Here is a 20,399-nt window from a genome sequence, read left to right as displayed (position 1 = left end):
GCCATATTGCATAGTCTTCATGTGACATCATACTTCTATTGTTCATGTACTTATATTTGTTCAGTTTATTAGACCAGTGGGTGTCTTGACTGTTCCTCGTTACTACTCTACCGAGGTTAGTCTTGATACTTACTGGGCAGCGCTGTGGTGTGCTCATGCTACTCTTCTGCACAATTTTGTACAGATCCAGGTACTTTTTCGTTAGCTAGCTGTGTGGACTGTTGCTGTGGAGACTCAAGGTAAACCTACTGCTGCGTTCGCAGGCTTCGGAGTCACCTTCAACTTTGCACTATTAATTCTTATTTCTAGACAGTTGTATTTAGAAGTTTTCTAGAAAATACTCTGTAGAACTTATGACTTTACTATCGGTTATGGGGAATTTTAAGAGATTCTATTTAAATAATGTTGTTTTAATTATATTTAGGCTTACCTAGTCCTTAAGACTAGGTGCCATCACGATACATAGACGGAGGGAAAATTGGGTCGTGACAAGTTATTATCAGAGCTCTAGGTTCATAGGTGCTACGAGTCATAAGCGAGTTTGGTAGAGTCTTGCGGATCAGTACGGAGACGTCTGTACTTATCTTCGAGAGGCTACAGAACTATTAGGACAATCTCACTTCTTTCATTCCTATCGTGCGAGCTTATTTATCTCGGAGTTTGAACTTTTTAACATTCCATTCTCACACAGATGGTGAGGACACGAGCTATAGTTATAGACGATGCTGCTCCTGCAGTAAGTATCGCTAGAGGCAGAGGCAGAGGCTGACGAGGAGTAAGTGTCGTAGCCAGAGCACCTACCAGAGCAGCAACTGAGGAGCAGGTGCCGGAGGCGCCTGTTATTACCCCCGAACTTCAGGAGACCTTAGCACAGTTCCTGAGTATGTTTGGTACATTGGTTCAGGCGGGGTTGATTCCGATTGCACCAGCTACTTCACAGACCGGGGGAGGAACCCAGACTCCCGCAACCCGTACCCCAGAGTAGCGAGTTCATGTTGGGAAGGTTCCAGGTGTCGTGGCGACACAGTCTGTGGTTCTAGATCAGCCCGTGGTCAGGGCAGCAACATCTGAGGAAGAGTAGCTTAGACTTGCAAGGTTCAAGAAATATGATCCTCCTACATTTAGTGGTTGGGCTTCAGAGAGTGCACAGGGTTTTCTGGAAGAGTGTCACCGCATTCTCCGTACTATGGGTATTGTGGAAACGAGCGGGGTTGCTTTTACTATGTTCCAGCTCAGGGGAGCGGCTTACCAGTGGTGGCGGGCATATGAGTTGGGTAGCCCAACCGAGTTAGCTTCACTTACATGGGTTCAGTTTTCAGAGATGTTCCTGAGAGAGTTTGTACCTCAGCCCCTTAGAGATGCATAGCGTGCGTAGTTTGAGCAGCTGTGCCAGGGCACTATGTCAGTGTCAGAGTATTCTGTGAGATTTAGTGATTTGGCCAGGCATGCGCCTGCTTTGGTCTCCACAGTTAGAGAGCGTGTCCGCAGACTCATTGAGGGACTGAGGCATAATATTCGGTTCAGCATGGCTCGGGAGTTAAAGTTAGATGTTTCGTTTCAGCAGGAGGTAGGGATCGCTCGCCGAGTAGAGGGCATGTGAGACCAGGAGAGAGAAGATATGCGAGGCCATGAGAGAGAGTACAGGCGATATCAGGAGAGAGAGCACAGGGAGGTGAGGAGGCCTCATAGACCGGAGAGATCTGTTGGTCCTTATTTTGGAGGCAAGGTACAACATGGTAGAGGTTTTGTGGGTCAGCCAGTTTTGTTTGCACTTCAAGCTTTGCACAGTGTTTCAGGTGCTCATGGATCTCAGAGTACCCGTACCGCAAAGTTCTCCCAATCACATCAGCAGAGAGGTTGCTTCGAGTGTGGAGATATGAGCCACAGGGTGAGAGATTGTCCTAGACTCAAGACAGACGTGTCACATCAGAGAATTCAGGCGAGTAGAGGGTGCCCAAGAGGGGAAGGCCCGACCCGTTGATGTGTTTCGTATAGTAGGCTTGAGGCCACTGCACCAAATGATGTCATACAAGTACGCTTTTGATTTGTTACAGAGGGGCACCATTCATATTTTGATTCGGTTCTGCTTATCGGGGCAGGTTCCCTTATTTGTTGTCCCACCTATGGGTGAGTTCCTATCGTGTGAGAATTTAGCAAGTGTTGAGATTTTATTGGAAGAATTGAGTTAGTGGAAGATATCCATTGGTGTGATATGTATTCGACTTGTGATTCAGAGTTTAGGGTGAGACCCTCACGATTCCATGTGATTTGATATGTTTGAGCCGGGCTACGTGCCGCGGTGGAAGGTTATACCAGGATGAGATCCTTATGATTTATTCATGTACTTTGATTTTTCCTTTTGAATTGATTCGTAGTATGATATTGTTAGAGAATTGTGTCTGTCGGGCTTGTTTGATATTTCCCTAATGTGTTTCTCTTTACACATTCAGTCATTTTCATTCTGTGCTTCTCGAGTTTTAGCTTGCGGGGTGTGTGCCCGGTGGTGTTAGTTGTGACTTGTTGATTTGGGTGTATAGTTAAGAGGTCTTCGTGTTTTTTTGCATCGTTGTCAGTGTTGTGGAGGTTTGAACAGGGTTCTAACGGATATGAGGCTAATTGCCGGTGATGGTTTTGATTACGGGCAGCTATTGTGATAAAAAATGTTATTATGGGCCTATGTGTGGTGTGTCTTATTGTGTGGTCGTACCTTGCGGGTGTAGGCATGAGTTGTTACAGCTGGTTGAGACTGATACCGGTTATGGATTTAGAATCGGGTCTTTTGAAGATAAATGGAAGGTGAGAATTTTGACTCTAAGGCTTATCGGTGTTGGCACAAAGGATGAATTACAGTTGGGATGGTGTCGTTAGGCTTATGTGGATTGGGGTGACGTGGAGTCACCCGCGGGTGTATGTTGGATATGTACTTTCAGTGAATTCAAAAACTTCGAGGTGATTCTTAGCACGTTCGAGGACGAACATTTGTTTAAGAGGGGAAGGATGTAACGACCAGGCCGGTCGTTTTGAGAATTTAAGTCCGATCCGGCGGCATAAGGCCTTGAGCGGCTTCATATTATGTGTATTGACTTGCATACGTGGTTAAATTTAGTTACCGAATGTTTTAGAGTAATTTGGGACACTTAGTCCCTAAAACGAAAGCTTAAGTCTTAGGATTTTGACCGTAGTCGGAACTATGTGAAGACGACTCCAGAATGGAGTTCCGTCGGTTCCATTAGCTCCGTTGGGTGATTTTGGACTTAGGAGAGTGTCCAGACTGTAAATCCGAGGTCTGTAGCTGATTTAGGCTTGAAATGGCGGAAGTTGAATTTTTGGAGATTTGGACCGAAAGTGGACTTTTTGATATCTGGGTCAGAATGCGATTCCGAGAGTTGGAACATCTCCATTATGTTATTTGGGACTTGCCTGCAAAATTTGACATCATTCCGGGTTGATTTGATAGGTTTCGGCACTAGTTTTAGAAGTTGAAAGATTTGAAAATTTATAAGTTTGATTCATGGTGCGATGCGTAGTTTCAACATTAGTTGATGTGATTTGAGGGCTCGACTAAGTTTGTATGGTGTTTTAGGATTGGTTGGTATGTTTGGTTGAGGTCCCGGGGGCTTCGGGTGCTTACCGGATTAAAAGTTTGATTTGTGTTACTGCTAAATCTTCAGGCTTTCGGTATTTTCGCACATGGGGTGAAGAGACCGCAAGTGCGGGAGCGCACGTGCGGAGAGGCAAGCGCAGAAGAGAAAAAGTGGAGGAGTGCCAGGGGTCGCAGGTGCGAGGACAATTCCGCATCTACGATGCCCGCAGATGCAAAGACTGAGGCGCAGGTGCAAGAAGAGCTGGACTTGACAGTCTCCGCAGGTGCGGAGAATTTGTGCGCATCAGCAGCTCCGCACCAGCAGATTTTGGCATGCAGAAGCCAGAGGAAGCGCAGGTGCGGTTTGGACGTGCGCACCTGCGGTCGCGCAGATGCGGCTAATTATGTTGCAGGTGCGGTCACGCCTGGGCAGAAAAGAGAAATTCGAGGGTTTGGTTTCATTCTTCGTTTTGGGACTTGAGAGCTCGGAATTTGGCGATTGTTTGAGGGATTTTCAGAGGAAGCTTTGGGGTAATGATTCCTAACTCGTTTTTGGTTATATTCCATTAATCTATAGTTGTTTTCTCCATTTAGTTTCAGATTTTTGGGGTTGAAATTGGGAAAAATTGGAAGAACTTCTTCAATAAAGATTTCGCGTTTTGTAAGGGGATTTGTGGTTGAATTTGAGTAATTCTTATATTGTTGGACTCGTGAGTGAATGGGTATTCATATTTTATAATTTTTACCCGATTCCGAGATGTGGGCCCGGAAATCTTTTATGGCGAATTTCAGAATTTTTATTAAAATATTGATTTCATTGATTAGATAAGTCTATTATTGTTGTATTCATGTTATACAATTGTGTTTGGCTAGATCTGGGCCATTCAAAGCCAGATATTCGCAGAAAGTCATTGTGACCGATTGTTTGAGCTTGGTTCGAGGTAAGTATCTTGCCTAACCTTGTGTGGGAGACTTCCCCTTAGGATTCGAGTCTTCTATGTTGATTGAAGTCCGTGTACACGAGGTGATGAGTATGTGCACAGACTTATTTCTGGAAAGTTGGCCTTTTACGGTTCTTAGGTCCTTGTATTCGTTGAATATACAGTTGTTCTTGTTATGATTATATATCTTAATTACTAGATTCACATCTACCTGCTTAATTAGAATAAATTGCTTCATGATCCACTATTATCGTTACTTGATTCGTATGTGCCTTAATTGAAGCTGTTATCTCTTTTATAGCCATGCTATCCTTTCATAATTGCTTATCTTTATTTGGAATTTATATTATTTCATCTTATAATTGTTCAGTATTAATTGAGGTTATGATTATTTTTCCGCTGTTATCCTTAATTGAATTGTTGAATATCCTTCGTAATTTTCTCAACCTTAAAAGAAGTTTAGATATCCTATATCTTAGTCGACTTGTTTTATTTGGCATTATTGGATCCGTGTTAGCTTCCCTGTTGTTAAAGTGAATATTGTGGGATTCGTTGTTACACCTTAGTTTTCCCTTTGTTGAGTTGTTCGCTATACGCCTAGCATTTCAGACTGTGGTTTTTCCTTATGATTTGGTCCCATATTTTCCTGTGATTTAAAAGTTCTTGAGTTGATTTACTTGTCGTACTTTGTATTATTTCCGTTGTTGTTGTTGTATTTGTTGTGGTGATGCGCGAGGTTTCTGCTGTGTGGTTGTTATTATTGTGATGCACGAGGTTTCTGTCGTGTGGTTGTTGTTATGGGGTTGCACGAGTTTTCTGCCATGCTATTATTACTATTGATATTTGCACATGCGGCGTGACAAGGTGAGATATATATATGTGTGGGTTGTGCATGTGGCGAGACAAGGTGGGAACATTATTATGCACGTGTGACGAGACAAGGCGGGCATTTATGTTACTATTGCACACGTGGCGAGACAAGGTGGGTTATGTCAGGAATTGATTTGTGATGATTTGTGGCCTGGGGGCATTCTTGTTGTTGATATTTGTGAAGTGGTATACATACCTATTTGAGTTTTAACTTGTGAAAGCTGTGAGAAAATATTCTACGTGTTGTCCGTTCTTTTTCCTTATGCTTATTTGCTGATATGGACTATGGTAGGACACTTGCACAATCATACACGTAGTTAAGCACTCTTATCGGATAAGAGGTGTTCTTGATATTGCTGAGCATAGATGCTCACCCTTGTTTACTTGCCTTCTATGTGAGAATGGCTCTATTGGCACGTGAGTCGTCAGTGAGGTTATGAGATGTTATGAGGGCACAAGATGCTAAGTGTTAGAGTTCAGGTATTGAGACCCGTGAGTTGTGATTTGTCCGAGGTTCGGTACCTCGTGGAGTTGTTGACTAAAACTTGATGTAAAAGCGGTTGTAGTTGTTGAGTTATTACTTGTCCTTGCTGTATTTTTGATATCGAATTTAGGTTGTGTTCCATTCACCTTTCTGTGTCATTTTCATGATATTCCGCTGATACTTGTTGTTGCCTTCCTTATTGCCATCACTGTACTGTGAGCCATATTGCATAGTCTTCATGTGACATCATACTTCTATTGTTCATGTACTTATATTTGTTCAGTTTATTAGACCAGTGGGTGTCTTGACTGTTCCTCGTTACTACTCCACCGAGGTTAGTCTTGATACTTACTGGGTACCGCTGTGGTGTGCTCATGCTACTCTTCTGCATATTTTTGTGCAGGTCCAGGTACGTGTTCGTTAGCTAGCTGTGTGGACTGTCGCTGTGGAGACTCAAGGTAAACCTATTGCTGCGTTCGCAGGCTTCAGAGTCACCTTCAACTTTTCGTTTTGCACTGTTTATTCTTATTTCTGGACAGTTGTATTTAGAAGTTTTCTAGAAAATACTCTGTAGAGCTTATGACTTGTACTATCGGTTTTGGGGAATTTTAAGAGATTCTATTTAAATAATGTTATTTTAATTATTGTTAGGCTTACCTAGTCCCTAAGACTAGGTGCCATCCAAATTCCCAGACGGAGGGAAAATTGGGTCGGGACAAATAGGAGCGATAAGGGTGGCTATTAATATTGTCTGGGCTGAGCGATAAGGGTAGCTATATGAGTGATAAAGGCGGCAATAGGAGCGATAAGGGTGGCTATAAATATTGTCTGGGATGAGCGATAAGGGTAGCTATATGAGCGATAAGGGCGGCAATAGGAGCGATAAGGGCGACTATTGTTAGGGACTATATGTGATGATGTGGGGTTATGGTGTTGATAATTTTCATGTGATGTTGTGATTTGCTTGTGTTTATTTTTATACCTTGTGCAATTTGTCTTGTTGTTGGTAAATTGATAATAATCTGTTTTATGTTGAAATTGGGAGCCTGTGGCTATTGCCAGGCGGTTTATCAAATGAAACGTGGGCACGGGGTACCGTGAATTATGATATGAAATGGGGATATTGGCACATGAATTGTCCGTGCAGTTGTGATATGAAATGTCGGCACGGGGTGCTGTGATGAAATGATAATGATATTTGGCACATGAATTCTCCTTGTAGTTGTGATATGAAACGAGGGCACGGGGTGCTGGGGAAATATGATGATTTAATTATGGGCACGAGGTGCCGTGGAAATATGAAAATGGGCTGAGACCCGTATTTTTATGATTTTGAAACTAGGTGTCACATGGTGACTCTTCAATCGAAATAATTATATTCAAAATATTTATTTGAAAGAATTGTTTTTTATTCAAGAAGAATTATATGAAAGAATTATATTTGAATGATATTTATTCGACAAAATTATATTTGAAAAAGAGTTTTATTCGTAAGAATTATATGTGAATGATATTTATTTGAAAAACTTGAATTAATTGGGCGTACATGTATTTATTAATTGTTGAGTGATATTTATGGTATTCTTGTTGTCTTGCTGCGCATACCACTGAATGTTTTATCCTACCCTTATTGCTATCTGTTTTCCTTGTATTTTGTATATTATATTGCACAGGTTTATAGACTAGTGAGTGTCTTGACTGTACCTCGTCTCTACTCCATTGAGATTAGTCTTGATACTTACTGGGTACCGACCGTGGTGTACTCATACTACACTTCTGCACATTTTTGTGTAGAGCTAGGTATTGGAGATATTGAACTTGAGCAGAGTTTTAGCGGGATCGTAAGGATTCAAGGTAGAGCTGCTTGGTCGTCGCAGTCCCTTGGGGTCTTTTCATTTCATTGTACTGTTAATTTGTAATCAAACAGTATTGCATATTCGGTCCTCGTGATCATTCCGTGTATTAAGTTAGAGTTCGTGACTCAGTACTACCAGTCTTGGGAGGTTGTATATTGTAATTATTTTCGCTGTTAGTTTTAAAAAAATGGCTTCAAAAGGTAATTAAAATCGGCTTACTTAGTCTTAGAGACTAGGTGCCATCACGACGCATGTGGTGGGATTTTGGGTCGTGATAGGTTGGTATCAGAAAGCTCGGTTCACAGGTTCTACGAGTCACGAACGAGTCTAGTAGAGTCTTGCAGATCGGTACGGAGACATATGTACTTATCTTCGAGAGGCTACAAGACTGTTAGGAAATTTCTATTTCTTTCATTCCTAATGTGCGAAATTTGTTGAATTTTTAATTTGAACCTTTGTATCTCCATTCTCTCACAGATGGTGAGGACATGTGCTACTGGGTTAGCTGAGCAGGCATTCGCACATACTGCTAGCGCTGCAAGAGGCCAGGGCCGATGTAGAGGCCAAGGTAGAGGTCAAAGAAGGGCACGTGCTGCGACTAGAGCAACTGTCAGAACAACAGTTGAGTAGCCACTAGTAGCTCCAGTTGGGGGACAGGTACCAGAAGCACCTGTTGTTACCCCCGGACTTCAGGAGACCTTAGCACAGTTCATGAATATGTTTGGTACATTAACTCAGGCGGGATTGATCTCTGTTGCACCAAATATTTTGCAGATTGGGGGAGTAGCTCAATCTCCAACCATAACTCCAGAGCAGCAGGTTCATGTTGGTCAGGTTCCGAGTGCAATACCGGTATAACCTGTTATTCCGGTTCGGCCCGAGCTCAGGCCCGAGGCATCAGAAGAAGAACAAAAAAGACTTGAAAGGTTTAAGAGGTATAGTCTACCTACTTTCAGTCGCACATCTACAGAGGATTCCCAAGGATTTCTAGAAAATTGTCACGGTATTCTCCGCACCATGGGTATTGTGGAGGTGAGCGGAGTTGCCTTTACTACATTTCAACTGTCAGGTGCAGTGTATCGGTGGTGGCAAATCTATGAAGAGGGTAGACTAGCCGATGCCACACCACCAACTTGGGCTAAATTTTTGGTAATGTTCTTGAAAGAGTTTGTTCCCTAAACTCTCAGAGATGCGTGGCGTGAAAAGTTTCAACGATTGCGTCAGGGCACTATGACAGTGTCATAATATGCTATCAGGTTCAGTGAGTTAGCCCGTCATGCACCTATCTTGGTTCCTACAATCAGAGAGCAGGTCCGCAGATTCATTGTTGGGCTCAAATATGATATTAAAATATGCATGGCTCGAGAATTGCAAATTGATACTCCATTCCAACAAGTAGTGGAGATTGCAAGAAAGAATGAAGGTGTTTTAGGAGAGGAAAGGGAGTCTAAGGAGGCCAAAAGGTCTCGAAGATCTAGAGGGTTCAATGGATTTTACTCTTCAGCTAGAACCCATTATAGTGGAGGCTCGAGCAGTCGGTCAGCTCAGTCCGCATATCAGATTACTTGGAGTGCTCCAGTTCACAGTGTACCACCGACATGAGATTCTTACAGTGGTTATTCCAGTTATCTGGCACAAACTCAGTACGAGCAGCCGCGACCTCAGAGGGGCTGTTATGAGTATGGTGATACTAGGCATATCATGAGAGATTGTCCCAGACTTGGGAGGGGTGGATTTCATCAAAACACTCCATATACAAGCTTTATTCCAGTTGATACTCCACGTGCACAGTCAGCTAGAGGTGGAGGATAGGCGGGTAGTGGGCGCCTAAGAGGTGGAGGCCCGACCCGTTGATTTAATCACTATGATTTGGCTGAGGCCAATACACCAGATGGTGTCGTTACATGTACGATCCTGATTATTATTATAAAAGGATATTTTCCTTAATTGGATTCGGTTCTGAATATTGAGGTGAGTCCTCCTATTATGCTCCACTTATGGGTGAGCTTCATACATTTGTGACCCACTTATATGTTTATCTGTGTTGGGAGATTTGAGTGTGTGAGCCCATGTCTGTCATTTATTTTTGTACACCATTGAGGGCTATAAGTCCAAAAGTAATTTTTATTATTCATTACAGTGTGTTTAATGTGTTTCGGAATAATTGATCCTAATTTTTTTGAATTATACGCCCTACTGGTATGAGGGTTCATTATGTGTTGTGAAAAATGTTTATGAAATATATTGAAAAGAAGGAAGAAAAGAAATTGAAATTTCAGTTGGCACAATGTGCAAAATACTTGTGATTCGGAGTTGAGGACGAGATCCTCGAATTTTATATATGATGTAAAATATTTAAACCGGGCTACAAGTCGCGATGGAAGTTATATAAGGACGAGGTCCTTGTGGTGAAATATTTATGAGTCTTAAATTCTCCGTGTGTGAAGTTTAAATTGTACTATAATACTAATAGGGAGTCATGCCTTATAGGCTTAAGTAATAATTCTTTTATGTGTTTATGTGCCATAATTGTGCTGTAATTATTAAGTTTTAACCTATGAGATGAGTGCCCGGGTGGCGTTAAATGTGACTCATTAATCCGAGATAGCAATCATGAAGTCTTCATGCCTCACATTTTGTTGTCAGTGTTGTGAAAATTCGAAATGAGATGGTGATTAATATGAGATTAATTGATGATGCTAGAATTAATTATGAACAGCTTTTAAGACCAGAGATTTTCGCGATGAGCATACATATGATGTGCTTCATGTCCTGATATCATTATGATAATGCAGTGCTTGTGATGTCGAGATTGGTGTTATTGATATATACCTTGTGGTATTTTGTTGGGTTGTGGATGTGTTGTTAGGAGTTTTTTTTGGTGTTACTCTGGCAGGTGGATAGGCCCAATTACAGGGGAGACTCTGCCGAAATTTCTGAAAAATTTGGGAGTTAGTAAAATTTGGAGGATTGGGATTTGCAAAGGAATAGATAAATATGTTATGTGTTTGAGGGCGAATAATCCTAAGCGGGAAAGAATGTAGCACCCTAGAGAAAGTTTTGAAGTACTTCAACACTATCAAGAAAATTGATGTGTGCGTAGGCACGAGTTGCTATAGCCAGTTGAGACTAATATCGTGCGTTGTTGTGAAAATCAGACCTTTTGAAATGTTTGGAGTGTAAGAAACTGATCTTAAAGTTTACAAATATGGATAAAAGAAATAAACTCAAATGAGATGATGTTGTCGGGCTTATCTCAAATGCGGTAGCATGGAATCAACCGTGAGTATATGTGTAAAGGTAAAATCATCAATTTGGTAACCTCAGAATAATTCTTAGAATATTCGAGGACGAACGTTTGTTTAAGAGGTGGAGAATGTAACGACCCGACTTGTCGTTTTAAGAACTAGCGCCCCGTCCAGTGGATTAAGGTCTAGAGCAGCTTCGTAATATGTATTATGACCCGCGGGTGTGGTCGAGTTTGATTTACTGAAGATTCAGAATTTTATTTAAAGAACAATTCTTATTTAGAAGATTAAATGGAAAGAGTTGACCGGAGAGTTGACTTTTGAGAAAACGACCCCGGAATGGATTTTTTATGATGTCAATAGCTTCGTATGATGATTTCGGACTTAGGCGCATGTTCGGATTTGGATTTGGAAGTTGGCAAAAGTTAAAAAATAGAAGATTTTTTGAAAAATCTACCGAAGGGTGAATCTTTTATAACGAGGTCGAATTTCGATTCCGGAAATGGGAATAGCTCCATTAAGTCAATTATGACCTGTGTACAAAATTTAAAATCATTCCGGATTGATTTGATACGTTTCGGCGCAAAACATAGAAGTTGGGAGATTCGAAAACTCATAACTCGATTCGAGGCACGACTCATAATTTTGACGTTGTTTGACAAGATTTGAAGCCTCCACTAAGTTCGTATTGTATTATGGAACGTATTGGTATACTTGGTTGAGGTCCCGAGGGGCTTGGGTGTATTTTTGGATCATTGGTTGAGAGATTAGTAAAGTTAAGAAATTTGGGAGTTTGACCATGGTCAATATCGGGTCAAGACGACCTCGTTTCAATGTTTTGAATGCGTGAGCAGTTCCGTAGCGTATTTTATGATTGCAATTCATATATGGTTTGTGTCCGGGAGGTTCCGGATGAGTTTCGAGGTGAGTTTTGAGCGAGTCGGGGCATTTCGGTACTTTGATATTGTTCTGACACTTTTGGGGGTGCGGACCGCACATAAGAATGCGGACAGCAGCAGAATTTTGAGGCCGCACTCAAGATTTCGCGGACCGCACAATTCTGTCTACGGCCATGCTAGAGGAAGTTCTGTAGACCCGCTGGTCCAACTTCGGAAGCCTATATCTTTTGATCTACTCAGAATTTTGAGATTATTACAAAATAAAAGTTGTATCCCTTCGTGTCTAGTTTCCAGAAAGGTAAAGAAGTCATCATTTGGACTTTTGTAGAAACAGTTATGGCAAAAATACTAAACCCTGGCAGTGCTGCCCCAAGAATTTTGCGGCCGCATCATTGTTTTTCGCGACCGCGGGACCTGGGGCACGGCCGCGGTTGGAATTTTGCGGACCGCGTAGGGGAGTTCAGAGGGTGCACTATATAAACGGGGTTTAGGGCATTATTTCATATTTTGGACCTAGGGAGCTCGGTTTGTGGCGAGTTTTCGAGGGTTTTTCAAGAAATTCATCGGGGTAAGTGATTCTAACTCGGATTTAGTTAATATACATGAATATATCACTGAATTGATCATTTAATTAGTACTTTGAGATGGAAATTTGGGAGAAATTCTAAAAATTTCATAAATCACAAATTTAAGATTTGGAGGTCAATTTGTTATTGGAATTCGATAGATTTGGTATGGTTGAACTCGTATCGGAATGGGTGATCGGATTCATGATAATTATGTCGGGTTCTGAGGGGCGAGCCCTACGTTGACTTTTGTTGACTTTTTGTAATAAATTTCTAAGTCGACGTTTTATTATCCGGAATTATTTTCGATGAATTTTAATGAAGTTATACAACATATTTGAATAGATTTGAGCGGTCCGGAAGCCAATTCAAGTAAGAAGACGATTTTGGAATATCGACATAACTTCAAAGAGGTAAGTGTCTTGCTTAACGTCGAGTGGGGGAATTACCCCTTGGGCATCGAGTCTTATGTGCCATTTGTGAAATATGAAAAGCCGTGTACGCGAGGTGGCGAGTACGTACTCGGGCTTATATGTGCAAATTTTATTGGATTAAAGTCTTAGGCATTATTGTGTAGTAAAATTGGGTAATCGTGGATAATTATTAAATCATCGGTTTGCCATGCCTAAATCCTTATTGTTGAATTTATTTTTATATGACAATTTTATGGAATTATTACTTGTATATTTATGTGAATTCCGTAAGTTTGATGGTTAATATTTCTTGGAATTTAACTTCATTATGGATTTTGCCTCTGTAAATAATTAATTAAGCAAGGTTAAGAAGAAGTGTTAATATAATTATCTAAATTTACATTAATGAAGGCTTTGCTTTATGTTGAGTAATTTCTATCTCTATTGATTGTTTTTGGGTGTTATATACATTGTGTTGAGCCTTGGGCTATTTGTTGTGAAATTAATTGATTTCGTTATATCTTTGGAATTTGGTTGTGGCCATTGGGCAAATTGTGATATGAATTAATTTTATTATGTTGCCGTGATAATTTTCCGTGTAAATTATTGTGTTGTGTGAGTTATTATTTTGGGAAGATAAGGGTGGCATTTCACCGTTGATATTATGTGGGTATAAGGGTGGTATTTCACTGTTGTTGTGTTTGTTGGAATATTGTCTGGGCGGAGCGATAAGGATGGCTATAGGAGCGATAAGGGCGGCTATTGATATTGTCTGGGCGGAGCGATAAGGGTGGCTATATGAGCAATAAGGGTGGCTATATGAGCGATAAGGGTAGCAATAAGAGCGATAAGGGTGGCTATTGTCAGGGACGATATGTGATGATGTAGGGTTGTGGTGTTGATAATTTTCATATGATGTTGTGATTTGCTTGTGTTTATTTTTATACCTTGTGCAATTTGTCTTGTTGTTGGTAAATTGATAATAATCTGATTAATGTTAAAATTGGGAGCCCGTGGCTATTGTCAGGCAGTTTATAAAATAAAATGTGGGCACGAGGTGCCGTGAATTGTGATATGAAATGGGGATATTGGCACGTGAATTATCCGTACAGTTATGATATGAAATGTGGGCACGAGGTGCTGTGATGAAATGATAATGATATTTGGCACGTGAATTGTCCATGCAGTTGTGATATGAAATGAGGGCACGAGGTGCCGGGGAAATATGGTGATTTAATTATGGGCACGAGGTGCCGTGGAAATATAAAAATGGGCTGAGACCCGTATTTTTATGATTTTGAAATGAGGTGTCACACGGTGACTTTTTAATCGAAAGAATTATATTCAAAATATTTATTTGAAAGGATTTTTTTTATTCAAGAAGAATTATATGAAAGAATTATATTTGAATGATATTTCTTCGACGAAATTATATTTGAAAAAGAGTTTTATTCGTAAGAATTGTATGTGAAGAATATTTATTTGAAAAACTTGAAGTCATTGGGCGTAAGTGTATTTATTAATTATTGAGTGATATTTATGGTATTTTTGTTGTCTTGCTGCGCATACCACTAATTGTTTTATCCTGCCCTTATTGCTATCTGTTTTTCTACTATTTTATATATTATATTGCATAGGTTAATAGACTAGTGAGTGTCTTGACTGTACCTCGTCTCTACTCCATTGAGGTTAGTCTTGATACTAACTGGGTACCAACCGTGGTGTACTCATACTACACTTCTGCACATTTTTGTGCAGAGCCAGGTATTGGAGATATCGGACTTGAGCAGAGTTATAGCGGGATCGTAAGGATTCAAGGTAGAGCTGCTTGGTCGTCGCAGTCCATTGGGGCCTTTTCATTTCATTGTACTGTTAATTTGTAATCAAACAGTATTGCATATTCGATCCTCGTGATCATTCCATGTATTCAGTTAGAGTTCGTGACTCAATACTACCAGTTTTGGGAGGTTGTATATTGTAATTATTTCCGTTGTTAGTTTCAAAAACAAAATGGCTTCAAAAGGTAATTGAAATCGGCTTACCTAGTCTTAGAGACTAGGTGCTATCACGACGCATGTGGTGGGATTTGGGGTCGTGACACTTCTAAAACCTTCAAGAACCAACTCTCACTATTAGGCGCCATAACGCTCCCGGTTCATCCAAAATCCGATCCGAACATACGCCCAAGTCCGAAATCATCATACGAACCTATTGGAACCGTCAAATTCCGATTCCGAGGTCGTCTACCTAAAATGTTGACCGAAGTCAAACTTGACCCTTTTAAGCCAACCTTAAAGAACCAAGCGTTTCGATTTTAACCCGAACCCTTCCAAATCTCAAACTTACCATCCCTGTAAGTCATAAAATAGTAAAAGCATGTACGGGAAGTCTTATTTAGGGGAACGGGGTTCTAGAAATCAAAACGACCGGTCGGGTCGTTATAGAAACTCACCCGAGGCCCTCGGGACCTCAACCCAATACACCAACAAGTCCTAAATCATCATACGAACATATTTAAAACCTCAAATCACATTAAAAAAATGCTAAAACCACTAATCATACCCCAATTCAAGCTTGAGGAACTTAAGAATTTTCAACTTCTACATTCGATGTCGAAACCTACCAAATCAATTCTGATTGATCTCAAATTTTGCACACAAGTCATAAATAACATAACGGATCTATAAAAATTTTCGAAACTGGATTCCGACTCCGATATCAAAAAGTCAACTCCCCGGTCAAACTTCCCAAAAATTTCAACTTTTGCCATTTCAAGCAAACTTTCACTACGGACTTCCAAGAAATTTTTTGTACACGCTCCTAAATCCAAAATTATCATACGGAGCTATTGCAATCATCAAAACTTTATTTCGGGGTAGTTTACACATAATTCACTATCCGGTCAATTATTTTAATTTAAGCTTCCAAAACAAGAATTGTTCTTTCAATTAAATACTGAATCATCCGAAAATTAAATTTGACCACCCTCGCAAGTCATAATACACATTTCAAAGCTGCTCGAGACCTTAAACCACCGAACGGAACGTAAATTCTTAAAACGACAAGTCGGGTCGTTATACTTATAATCTAAATGTCTCTTCTACTCCAATTGCATAGCTGCATCACCCGTCAATGTTGTGCCTTCTGGAGGCTCCTCAAATACTTCATCAATGGTGGACCATAATCCAATAGCCTTAAAAAAATTCATATGTTGATACCAAGTTTGAAAATTATTTTTTTCATCAAACACAAAAGTGGGACAATCAGGTAATAAGTATCCATATTGTTTTTGGATCTTTTACCGGCTCTGACAGGATCTCATACAGGTTATGATACCAATTTGAAGAATTAAAATACCCCAAGAATAATTTAGGCACAAGTAAAATATTCAACAAAGACTATATAGAAGAAATTTATTAAACTAGGGAGAGAACGTGGTAGGAGGATTTTTAACAACTCATGAACTCTTGAATCTCTCTACATCATAGTTGCCTCTCTACAATAGAAAATATGTAGTAGCACCCCTATTAATAATACTACAAAACCAGATTTGAATAGAATCTAGAAAACCTATTCCTACATGATTTTGGTTGTAAATCCTAATTAGACATAAATTAAATAAACTAGTAAATACCAAATCTTAGATGACGTAGGAATACTAATTAATCTTGGTTTAATTTCTAACAGCCTCCCTTAAACTAAGATTTTCAAACTTGACCATGCCATGAGTAACATCAAGCCTTGTAAAAGTCAAGTACCTTAAACTCTCCACCAATTCCCTAAAATATGTTGCATGAACAAAGTCACAAGTATCGTCTTTAGTTAACATCAATTTCCCTTCAATATTGGTCATATATGTTTTGTCTTTAACCATGGTAAATTCCTTCAAAATATCATCAACATATTTTTTCTTTACTTTGAAATCATCTACTTCTCTGGTTGCCTTGTAGTTGGACTTGTTCAACCATTCAATTCCAATTTTGCCATTCTATAGGATGTAGAGTAATGCCACCAATAAATATTTTCTTTTACTTGAAACAGGCAATCTCGAACAATGGCACGAAATCGATTGCATCTTCAATATCTATAATCATACGTTGTTGTGGTTCTGGATCTCAATTATTTCTGACTCAATCTTGGGTAGATTATCATAAACTTTCTCTTAGTGAATCATCTTGCTTTTTTTGTTACTAAGTTCATATTCAATACCATCAAATAACCTTTCTTGTAAAACACCAATCACTTTTGGACGGGTATCTCTTGTAACCAAATCGTCCTTTTTAACAATCATAGAAATATTTGGTAGATCAATTTGAATATTATTTGACTTCTCTTCGCATTCAATGGAATCTCCATCATAACAAAAATTACATGTACCTTCTCTTATTTTCTCCTCTATTTTTGAATTTTTGCCTTCTTGATTTATTTCCACGATTATTGGTGTGCGTTCTTTTTCTTTTGGTTGATCATCCTTTTCTAGCGATGCATCATCTAATGTCTCATCTTTCTATTAATTCAGTGATCTCTCGTATCTCACCAATACCCCTTGTAGATTATCAAGTCTGAGAGTGCTAAGATTTTTGATAGCTTCAAGAATAACTTTTTTGTTGTTAAACTTTAAACTGAGAGATTGTAATATGTTTTTCAATAATTTTAACATCTTCCAATACTTCTCCATTGGTCCTTATACCATTGACTATATTTTCAGTTCTTGTATAAAATTCATTGACAGACTTTGTTGGTCGTATATGAGCCAGCTTAAATTGACTCATAAACTCTTCCAGTTTCTCCTTATTTATGTCAGCAACTCTTCGATATGACTTTACCAAGATTGTCCAAGGCTCCTTTGATGACTTTGCATGCAAATATGTTTAGTATACATACAAATCGACCTTGATGGCGAGATAGTAGCGTGCCTTATAATCATATGTCTCTTCTTCTTCAATTGCATAGCTGCATCACCCGTCAATGTTGTGCCTTCTGGAGGTTCCTCAAATCCTTCATCAATGGTGGACCATAATTCAATAGCCTTAAAAAAATTCATATGTTGATACGAAGTTTCAAAATTATTTTTGCCATCAAACACAATAGCGGGACAATCAGGTAATAGAGTATCCATATTTTTTTGGATCTTTTACCGGCTCTGACAGGATATCACATAGGCTCTGATACCAATTTGAAGGATTAAAATACCCCAAGAATAATTTATGCTCAAGCAAAAAATTAAACAAAGACTATATAGAAGAAATTTATTAAATTAGGGGGAGAACGTGGTAAGAGGATTTTTCACAACTCATAAACTCTTGAATCTCTCTACATCATAGTTACCTCTCTATAATAGAAAATATGTAGTAGCACCCCTATTAATAATACTACCAAACCAGATTTGAATAGAATCTAGAAAACCTATTCCTACATGATTTTGGTTGTAAATCCTAATTAGACATAAATTAAATAAACTAGTAAATACCAAATCTTAGACGACGTAGGAATATTAATTCATCTTGGTTTAATTTCTAACAGTCTCCCTTAAACCAAGATTTTCAAACTTGACCATGACATGAGTAACATCAAGCCTTGTAAAAGTCAAGTACCTTAAACTCTTCACCAATTCCCTAAAATATGTTGCATGAACAAAGTTGCGAGTATCGTCTTTAGTTAACATCAATTTCTCTTCAATATTGGTCATATATGATTTGTCTTTAACCATGGTAAATTCCTTCAAAATATCATCAACATATTTTTCCTTTACTTTGAAATAAGCTACTTCTCTGGTTGCCTCGTAGTTGGACTTGTTCAACCATTCAACTCCAATTTGCCATTCTATAGGATGTAGAGTAATGCCACCAATAAATATTTTCTCTTGCTTGAAACATGCAATCTCGAACAATGACATGAAATTGATTATCAGAAACTTTCTCTTAGTGAATCATCTTGCTTTTTTCATTACTAGGTTCATATTCAATACCATCAAATAACTTTTCTTGTAAAACACCAATCTCTTTTGGACGGGCATCTCTTGCAACCAAATCCTCTTTTTAACAAACGTAGAAATTTTTGGTAGATCAATTTGAATATTATTTGACTTCTCTTCGCATGCAATGGAATCTCCATCATAACAAATATTACATGTACCTTCTTTTATTTTCTCCTCTATTTTTAAATTTTGGCCTTCTTGATTTATTTCCACGATGATTGGTGTGCCTTCTTTTTCTTTTGGTTGATCATCCTTTTCTAGCGATGCATCATCTAATGTCTCATCTTTCTGTTGATTCAGTGATCTCTCGTATATCACCAATTTCCCTTGTAAATTATCAAGTCTGAGAGTGCTAAGATTTTTGGTAGCTTCAAGAATAACTTTTTTGTTGTTAAACTTTAAACTGAGAGACTGTAATATGTTTTTCAACAATTTTAACATCTTCTAATACTTCTCCATTGGTCCTTAAACCATTGACTATATTTTCAGTTCTTGTATAAAATTCTTTGACAGACTTTGTTGGTCTTATATAAACCAGCTCAAATTGACTCCTAAACGCTTCCAGTTTCTCCATATTTATGTCAGCAACTCTTCGATATGACTTCACCAAAATTATCCAAGCCCTCTTTGATGACTTTGCATGCAAACATATTTTATATACATATAATTCGACCTTGATGGCGAGATAGTAGCGTGCCTTATAATCTAAATGTCTCTTCTTCTCCAATTGCATAGCTACATCACCTGTCAATGTTGTACCTCATGGACGTTCCTCACATCCTTCATCAATGGTGGACCATAATCCAATAGTCTTAAAAAAATTCATATATTGATACGAGGTTTCAAAATTATTTTTGCCATCAAAACACAAAAGCGGGACAATCAGGTAATAGAGTATCCATGTTTATTTTGGATCTTTTACCGGCTCTGACAGGATCTCACACAGGCTCGGATACCAATTTGAAGGATTGAAATACCCCAAGAATAATTTATGCACAAATTTTTTTTTTAACAAAGACTATATAGAAGAAATTTATTAAACTAGGTGGAGAATGTGGTATGAGGCTTTTTCACAATTCATAAACTCTTGAATCTCTCTACGTCATAGTTACCTCTGTACAATAGAAAATATGTAGTAGCACTACTATTTATAATACTACAAAATCAGATTTGAATAGATTCTAGAAAACCTATTCCTACATAATTTTGGTTGTAAATACTAATTAGACATAAATAAAATAAACTAGTATTCAAATCCTAGACGATGTAGGAATACTAATTAATCTTGGTTTAATTTCAAACAGCCTCCCTTTAACCAAGATTTTCAAACTTGAGCATGCCATGAGTAACATCAAGCCTTGTAGAAGTCAAGTACCTTAGACTCTCCACCAATTTCCTAAAATATGTTGCATCAACAAAGTCGCGAGTATCGTCTTTAGTTAACATCAATTTCCCTTCAATATTGGTCATATATGATTTGTCTTTAACAATGGTAAATTCCTTCAAAATATCATCAACATATTTTTCCTTTACTTTGAAATTATCTACTTCTCTGGTTACCT

Source organism: Nicotiana tomentosiformis, chromosome 2, assembly GCF_000390325.3.
Source record: "Nicotiana tomentosiformis chromosome 2, ASM39032v3, whole genome shotgun sequence".
In the NCBI taxonomy this organism is placed as follows: Eukaryota; Viridiplantae; Streptophyta; class Magnoliopsida; order Solanales; family Solanaceae; genus Nicotiana; species Nicotiana tomentosiformis.
The sequence above is the reverse complement of the archived record's forward strand: the minus strand, read 5'-3'. Positions refer to the sequence as shown.